This window comes from Camelus bactrianus, chromosome 4, assembly GCF_048773025.1.
Source record: "Camelus bactrianus isolate YW-2024 breed Bactrian camel chromosome 4, ASM4877302v1, whole genome shotgun sequence".
In the NCBI taxonomy this organism is placed as follows: Eukaryota; Metazoa; Chordata; class Mammalia; order Artiodactyla; family Camelidae; genus Camelus; species Camelus bactrianus.
Genome location: NC_133542.1, coordinates 77120160 through 77126159, shown reverse-complemented (window position 1 = coordinate 77126159; position 6000 = coordinate 77120160).

Genomic DNA, 6000 nt, shown 5'->3' with positions numbered 1-6000 from the left:
CTGAGAGGTGGAAACTGAACAAGCAGCCTTGTGGGCGCCCAGATGCGCGGGATACTGAGGGGCACCGGGTTCAGACGCTGGGTAGGGAAGACGGGGCGGGGTGGGGGGCGTGGGTGACGGGCCGAGTCCCCGGGGTGCTTATGGGCAGCCTGAGCTGGGCGAGTTTTACAGTCCGTGGTATTTGGATCTTTGACTTTTCCTCGGCGGAGGGAGGGGACCTCAGGGGATCATTTGAATCGTCCTGGGAGGGACCTGCTCCGGCTCTGGGCTCGGGATTTCTTCACAGCTGGAGGCTCTCGCTCAGTGCGGCCTGGGGCCCAGGAGACTGCGAGACACTGGCTGGGGTGGTGGTGCCAAGGCTGGGAGCAGCTCAGATCTCGTCTTCCACTCTCCATGAGCCTCCCCTAACTTGCACCTTGATGAGGACAGTGCTGCTGGGGCTCCAGGGGTGAGCAAGGGATGGGCGGAACCAGGAGGCACCCGCCCAGCAAGGGTCCCGCTGCCCTGGGTGCGCTGCCCTGGGCCTCCGGCCTCGGCTCCACGCCTGGGCCCTGCCTCTGTCCGCCTCCTGCTTCTCTGCACCACAAGTAACACTTCCACTTAACTGCCGAGTATTTCCGTTTGTCCACGCATCCGTCCACTCGCCCAACCAAACGTCCACGTTTCCATCCATCCATCCGTCCATCTAACCAGTCATCCATCATCCTCCACTTATCCATCCATTCTCCCATCCGTCCATCCTTCTGTTCATTTGTCTGTCAGCTCATCCATGCATTCGCCCATCCCTCCATCCACCATCCCTCCATCCACCATCCATCCACTCATGCTATAAATATTTTTCTTGAGCAAGTCACACACGCAGCCTAGGGCTGGGAGGGGTTGGGAGAGATCCGAAGGGGAAAAACCGGAGAGCGCCTGCTCTCACGGAGCCAAAGTCTGGGGGCTGACAGAGGAACAAACCAGCTGCATCTGTGGTTGCCGGATGGGCAGGGTGTGGACAGTGCAGGTCTGGAGGCAGGAAGGAGAGCCAGGCCTGCTGGCCCCAGGGTGGCGATCAAGGAAGGCTTCCTGGAGGACAGGCAGCTTAGCTGAGATTCTGGAGGCCTGTCTCCAGGGCCAAACCAGTTCTCCCCATGGCGTCTCCTGATACGGTGCGGAGGAGGCAGCACAAAGAAGTCTGCGTCGACTGCCCACGCGGGGTGGTGCCGCCGGCCGGCCCACGAGCCATCTGCCTGGTTCCTTCCTTCCCCGAGCGCGTGTGCTGGAGCCCGTGGGCTGCCTGGCTCCGGCACAGCTGCCAGCTGTCCACGTGGGCCCTGGGCTCCAGCCTCACGAGACGCCCGGGGTGTCGGGCCTTGGTGGGGAGGGGCTGGGCCCAGAGAGCCCGGCAGGGCCGAAGGGATGCGGCTCCCTGGGGCGCAGCACCTTACAGTTTACAAGGTGCTTCTGAGCCCGGTGTTTGGGCCCTTTGTCATGACAGTGCTGGGAGGGGGCCAGGCAGTGGTCATTGCCGCCTCATGGGAGTGGACACTGAGGATGAGGGAGACAAGGGAGTCAGTGGTCTGTCACCCGGCACAGAGCTCCCGGGGCAGGGCTGGGCCTTCTGCTCCCTGGGGTGCGGTCTGTGCAGTCCCGGGGGTAGGGTGGGGTGGGAGGAGGGGAGGGCTGGCTGTGGTGGGTGTGGCTTTGGCTCGTGGGCGGGACTTGGGAGAAGGGCTGGGGCGCAGGGGGCACGTGGGGGGCAGTGGTCCTGGCAGGACCGTGCGCCCCGCCCTCTGGTGAACTCTGCCCTCGCAGAGAGCCTTCTTACGTGCGTGAACACGCCCTCAGTGCACACCAGCCGCTCCCTGCAGCTCGCCAAGCAGCCGCTTTCAGTTGGTTCATTTGTTACCAGCAAATCTGTGTTCTGGTCGTCCGTGGGTGCGCCCCTGCTCGGCGCCCGCTGGGTGCCAGGCGGCGAGTGTCTCTCGGACCCCTCCCCGGGGCACTGCTGCCGTCTGGAGCTGGACCCCTTTGTGTCGTGGGGCGTCCCGGGCATCGCAGGGTGCGGAACAGCACCCCCGCCCCCCAGAAGCCAGGAGCACCCCCCCCCCAGTTGTGACAACCATAGTGTCTCGAGACGAGGACAAATGTCCCCTGGGGGACGGATCACTGTTCTGCGTACAGGGGTACGGGGGGTGCAGCCCAGCCCCCACCGTCTTTGGGGAGACCGAGGAGAAAGTGGTTGGGTCGGGTCTCAGAGGGGTGGCAGGAGGGCTGAGAGGAGGCCCCTTTGGAGTGTGGCCGGTTGTCAGGCTGAGGGTGGGCTGGGCCGGCAAGGAGGCCTGGATCTAGGGGGAGAGGAGGCTCGCTGAGCGGGGAGTCCAGGAGAAGGCAGGAGGGGCGGGGTTCAGGCGCGGGCAGCCTGCGTGTGGAAGGAGGGTCACCCCGGTGCGCCTTCCCCTCCCTCAGCTGCGCCGTCTTTGGCCTGCTCTCTGCTGAGCCTGCCCTGCCTCTTGCAGGGTGAGGCCCGGGCGGCGGGGCAGCGAAGGTGGGCAGCTTGACCCGCCCACGGGTGACGGTGGTGCTGGTCAGTGGCTCGGACCCAAGCTTCATTAAGAGAGCACAGAGCGGAGCGGGCTCCCCTGGGGAGTGGAATTAGTTGCCGGCCTCGCTGCCCGGCCGGGATGGGCAGACCTGGGTGAGGAACTGGCCCTTGTGCTGGATGCTGCCCAGTGGGAGGGCAGCAGTCAACCAGGCCTCACGGGCACCTTGATGGCTGCCTCCTCTCTTGGGGGGCACGGAGGGGCAGAGGGGGGCGGCGCCCCACTTCCTGGTGGACAGTGTGGAGGGGAGGCTCCCACTGTCGGAGGAGGAGCTGGATGGAGGTGGGGCTGTAGGTCCTGGAAGCCCCCGGCCCCTGGGCCAGGCCCCTCTTGTTCCTGGTGGTCCTGATGTTCCTGTTTGGAATCGTCCCAGCTCTCAGAGCTGACTTGGTGGGGACAGGGTGGGGCCAGGGGACTTGGGGGCAAATGGGACATCGGTGTCCTCTGCTGCGACGGGGACAGAAATCTCCTAGCTCTGCATCCAGTGCTCCCTCCCAGGAGGGCCATTTGGGCCTTGGTGGCCTGGATGCTGGGCTGGGGGTTGGGGGTGAGGAGGGGGGAGGGCAGGGTGCTGGCTGGGGGGCACCTCCCGGACACCCTGTGTCTTCAAGCATCTCGGGGGCAGTGGGACTGGACAACGAGGCAACGTGTTTAAGGGGCTGGGAGAAGAGGGTGGTGAGGGGGCTCTGGACGCGGGGACGGGCATTCAGGGGCCCAGGAGCAGTGCAGAGCTGCGGAGCGTCTGCGGTTGTGGGAGAAAACGAAGTAAGCGAGGCCCTTGAGGGGTCTGCGCTGAGCCGCGCACCTCGCTCTTCCCTCAGCAGCGGAGACTAAGGCCAGGCCTCTCTTACTGACTGACTTCTGCTGTTGGACTGTGAGCCTTTGAGCTCGACCGTGGCCAGGACGGCTCTCTGGGCCCTCGCGTGCTCCCGGGTGTGTCACACAGCACATGGCAAACACGGCTGTCTCGGGCGGCAGTGGCGCCTCTCAGGGAGGGACTGCCTGCTTCTGGAAGTGGCTCTAAAAAGCTGCTTGGCACGGGGAGAGGCTGGCGCAGAAATCTGAATCTTTGGAGGGGAGGGGAGGGCTCTGTGGGTGGGAGTGGGTGTCTGCTGGACGTCGGGGGGCCGGTGCCGAGACAGCACCAGTGCAGCCCGTGCAGGAGGGGCTTGGGCAGCCTGGGGCTGAAGCCGGAGGAGAGTGTGGGCCCATGGGGTGCGGCCCTTTGAGGGGCTGGGGGCACCCACGTCCCGCCCCCCTGCTCTGGGATGAGGCCTCTGTGTGCCTAATTCCCGGGTGAGGCGCTAACCCCGCCCCCAAGTCCTCCAGGCTCAGAGGGGCCACCTGTCTAAAGGCACATCTAAGCCCCGCCTGCTTTGGTCCTGTCCCTCCACCTGCAGCCCCTACACAGCCGCCGCTCGCCCCCTGCGTATCTGCCCTCCTCCCCACCGCCCGCCGGGAGCTCTGCGGCTAAAGCTTTTGCTGGTGGCCCCAGAGCCCAGGACGGCTCCCCACGGCTCACGTGCTGTGGCAGATCCCCGTCATCGGCCCCACCTCCCCGGCCCCCACCCCTCCCGAGCGCACCTGTTCCAGTGCAGGTTGGAGACTGTCCACCGTGGACACGGCGCCACCCGCCTCAGATCACATGGTCCCCCCGGTGCCCTCACCCGTCTGTCCTTCAGGGCAAGGTAGCGTCCACCTGCCTGGCGACTCCCCCCACCTCCCTGCAACCCCTGCACCCCGCCCGTGTCATGTGCACACTCGGTGCGGGCACACTGGCCGTTCATGCCCTCCCGCTCCGTGACGCCCTGGCTGGGGGCCTCTGGATGTTAACCTTGCCGGGGCAGGCGGGTGGCCTCCGGGCAGGCCTGGGCCGTCTGGGCTGGGGGGCCAGTCTCTGGTCCCACTCTGAGGTTGAGGGTTGGGGAGGACCTTGGGGGTCCCCTAGGTTGGGGGTGGGGAGAACCCACTGCAGGATCCTGGGCCTGGCTTCCAAAAATCCCACCTCCCAGAAGCTGGTGATTCCCTCTCCTCGCCCTGGAGCAGAGAGGGCAGCCCTCCCGCCCTGCCCCGTTTCTCCCCCGTCAGTCTCGGTCCCTCCAGGGGCCGCCGTCTCTCTACCCCGACCCCCATTTCCCACCCTCCCTTGAGAAAAGGATGCAAATGCCTTCCTTGTCTGGGTGTGGGCGGGGCGGGGGCTCCGGAAGAAGTCCTGCTTCCAGGACAGACTGCGCAGCGTGCAGGGCCCGGTGCAGGACGAAGGCTGGGGCCTCTGTGTGAGAACAGCGTAGGAACCCAAGTGCGGCGGCCCGGGGGCTGCTGGGTCCCAGGCTTCGAGCTCAGCTGTCTCTGGTGTTCCTCCAGGGCACCTTCCAGAAGGAGGGCAGCGCCTCCCTGGTCTTGTGGTCATCATGGGCCCCCTTTTCTTGAAACCCAAGTGCAAAGAATTTGGACAAACGGCCTTTACAGTGAGCTCTTGGTTGGACCCGCCGGCTGGTAGAAGGGTGGGTGGGTCGATGTTTGCAGACCCCACCCATAAGGGGTGTGTTGAAACAGGGGGCCCAGGCTAGGGAGGGGAGCAGGGTTTGGGCTCACCCAGGCTCAAGCCCGTCTCCACCACTGAGAGCTGGGGGGCCTTGAGCAAGTCGTGGGCGCGCCTAGGACCTCAGGCTCTTCATCTGGAAACTGGGGGTGTGAGCTGTCCTGTCTGCCTGAGCCACTCTCAGCCAGGACGCCGTTAAGACTGGCTGTCAGCGAGGAGACACTGGCAGGGAGGCTGCCCAGGACCCGAGTCCACACTGGGAGGGTCCACACTGGGAGAGTCCACACTGGGAGGGTCCACACTGGGAGGGTCCACCCTGGGAGAGTCCACACTGGGAGGGTCCACACTGGGAGGGTCCACCCTGGGAGAGTCCACACTGGGAGGGTCCACACTGGGAAAATCCACACTGGGAGGGCCTACACTGGGAGGGTCCACACTGGGAGGGTCCACACTGGGAGAGTCCACACTGGGAAAATCCACACTGGGAGGGCCTACACTGGGAGAGTCCACACTGGGAAAATCCACACTGGGAGGGTCCACACTGGGAGGGGCTGACCCCCAGGCTCTGCTCTGGGCAGAACTGCCTTGTCCTCACAGCCCGCTGGTCGTGTTTATTTGATTCTACCACTTTGATCTATAAAATGCCTGTGCCCAGGAAAATCCTGGCTCAGAGGTGCTGGCTTCTTAGGAGTGAAATACGTTGTTTAAACATCTCATGGTCTGGTGGTAAATGTTTACGAGAGAGGCCTGTTGGCTGGAGGTGGTGGCTTGGCTGGGTTTGTCTTTCCTGGGGCTCAGGGAAGCCAAGGAGAGCCAGGGGGATGTGTCCAGACAGAGCCGCCGTGGGTCCCCAACGGAGCGGGCCTGGCAGAG